We start from the raw sequence: 3,154 nt of genomic DNA on the forward strand, positions 1-3,154 counted from the left end.
TTTATTGGCCTACTCTCTTCAAGGATGCCCGTAAGTTTGTCTTATCTTGTGATGAATGTCAAAGAATTGGTAATATTAGTAGACGTCAAGAAATGCCTATGAATTATTCACTTGTTATTGAACCATTTGATGTTTCGGGCTTTGACTATATGGGACCTTTTCCTTCCTCTAATGGTTATACACATATTTAGTTGCTGTTGATTATGTTACTAAGTGGGTAGAAGCTATTCCAACTAGTAGTGCTGATCATAACACTTCTATTAAAATGCTTAAAGAAGTTATTTTTCCAAAATTTGGAGTCCCTAGATATTTAATGACCGATGGTGGTTCACATTTTATTCATGGTGCTTTCCGTCAAAAGCTTGCTAAATATGATGTTAATCATATAATTGCATCTCCTTATCACCCTCAGTCTAGTGGTCAAGTAGAATTGAGTAATAGAGAACTCAAATTAATTTTGCAAAAGACTATTAATAGGTCTAGAAAGAAGTGGTCCAAGAAACTTGATGATGCACTATGGGCCTATAGAACTGCATATAAAAATCCTATGGGTATGTCTCCGTATAAAATGGTCTATGGAAAAGCATGTCACCTACCTCTCGAACTAGAACACAAGGCTTATTGGGCTATTAAAGAACTTAATTATGATTTTAAACTTGCCGGTGAGAAGAGGTTGTTTGATATTAGCTCACTTGATGAATGGAGAACCCAAGCCTACGAAAATGCCAAGTTGTTTAAAGAAAAAGTTAAAAGATGGCATGACAAAAGGATACAAAAGCGTGAGTTTAATGTAGGTGATTATGTATTGCTATACAACTCTCGTTTAAGATTTTTTGTAGGAAAACTTCTCTCTAAATGGAAAGGTCCTTACATTATCGAGGAGGTCTACCATTCCGATGCCATAAAAATTAACAACTTCGAAGGCACAAATCCGAAGGTGGTGAACGGTCAAAGAATCAAACATCATATCTCAGGTAATCCCATAAATGTTGAAACCAATATTATTGAAATCGTAACCCCGGAGGAATACATAAGGGACACTTTCCGGAATGTTTCAGACACCGAAAAGGAATAGGTATGTGGTACGCTAAGTAAACCGACTCCAAAACAATTTTAAGGCAATATTTCTGCATTTTGGAATATTTAGAAAAATAGAAAAATAAGCAGCAGTCCGGGAAGGACACGAGGGCTCCACGAGGGTGGAGGGCGCGCCCTACCCTACTGGGCGCGCCCCCTAACTCCTGGGCACCTCGTGTGCTCTCCGGACTCTGTTTTCATACACGACAAGTATTTTTGTTGGTAAAAATTCATTATATAATCTCCCGGGGGTTTTGACTCCCATATCACGCAAACATCTCTTGTCTTTGCTTCGAGCTGTTTTTTTGATAGATATAGGTTATGATGACGTCTCCAAGTGCTCCCAAGGACAAGTTCTTTGAGAAGGTCATCAACCCTTACCTCGCGGAGGTGCAGCGACACCCTCAAACCATTGAGATGCGTGATGGGTTGCTGCACATCCATGATGCGGAGGGACCAAAGGGGACCGGAAGCGTAGAGACGAGGCTCGCAGCAATGGAGCAACAAGTTTTCAAGTGTCAGGGGATAGTGGAGCGTGGACTCAACTCCAACCACATGATGATCGCAGAATTCACCAACAAACACAAGATGGATGCCGACAACATCGGGGAGACCATCTTCAAGCTTCACGAGAAAATTGAGCACCTTCAAGCTCAAATCTATGACCTGCAAATCCAAAACTGTGAGTATGAATATAGATTCAAAAGGATGAGTTTGGCTGCATATTTGAGGATCCCGGAGACTCGATCATCTTTCTATGATGGTGAGCCTATGCCTTGGAAGAAGGACGACAAGCCTACGCCATCAACAAAATCACCACCGTCTCCACCAACAAAGAAGAATTGAGTATCTGGTATGGGCACTCCACTTGGCAACTGCCAAGCTTGGGGGAGTGCCCGGTATCGTATCATCATCACCTTTATCTTTACCGTTTTCTTAGTTTGATCCTTTTGATAATAGCTTGATCTAGTAGAATAAAAGTTCTTAGTATGATTTAGTTGTGAGTTTTTCTTTATTCTTCTTCTATGTAATCGAGTCAGTGAGCTATATAATAAATATTAGTGTTGATTTAAGGGCTTGATTACTTTGCCATGATCCTAAGTGAATAAAAGAAAAGAGAAAGAAATAAAAAGAAACAAAGAGATCATATGAGTCTTATGGAGAGTAATGAGCTCACATAGAAAGAGTATGATGAATAAAAGTTGTTGAGAGTTAATAAACACAGTTTTGGTCATCGTTGCAATTAATAGGAAGTAATAAAGAAAGAGAGGTCTTCACATATAAATATACTATCTTGGACATCTTTTATGATTGTGAGAACTCATTAAAATATGATATGCTAAATAGTTGACTTTGGACAAGGAAGACAACGTAATGGGTTATGTTTTCTTACATCTGAGATAAATTATATTATCTTGGATCTTCCAACATGATGAGCTTGCCTTTCCCCCTCATCTAGCTAAATTCATTGCACCAAGTAGAGATACTACTTGTGCTTCCAAATACCCTTAAACTAGTCTTGCCATAAGAGTCCACCATATCTACCTATGGATTGAGCAAGATCCATCAAGTAAGTTGTCATCGGTGCAAGCAATAAAAATTGCTCTCTAAATATGTATGATTGATTGGTGTGGAGGAAATAAGCTTTATACGAGCGTGTGATATGGAAGTAATTGTGACGCCCCCGATTCAATCGTACACTAATCATGCACGCAAATGTGTACAATCAAGATCAGGGACTCACGGGAAGATATCACAACACAACTCTACAAATAAAATAAGTCGTACAAGCATCATAATACAAGCCAGGGGCCTCGAGGGCTCGAATACAAGTGCTCGATCAAAGACGAGTCAGCGGAAGCAACAATATCTGAGTACAGACATAAGTTAAACAGGGTGCCATAAGATGGCTAGCACAAACTGGGATACAGATCGAAAGAGGAGCAGGCCTCCTGCCTGGGATCCTCCTAGGTCACTCCTGGTCGTCGTCAGCGGGCAGCACGTAGTAGTAGGCACCTCCGGTGTAGTAGGGGTCGTCGTCGACGGTGGCGTCTGGCTCCTGGACTCCAGCATCTGG

Source organism: Triticum dicoccoides, chromosome 2A (assembly GCF_002162155.2).
Source record: "Triticum dicoccoides isolate Atlit2015 ecotype Zavitan chromosome 2A, WEW_v2.0, whole genome shotgun sequence".
Classification (NCBI taxonomy): Eukaryota; Viridiplantae; Streptophyta; class Magnoliopsida; order Poales; family Poaceae; genus Triticum; species Triticum dicoccoides.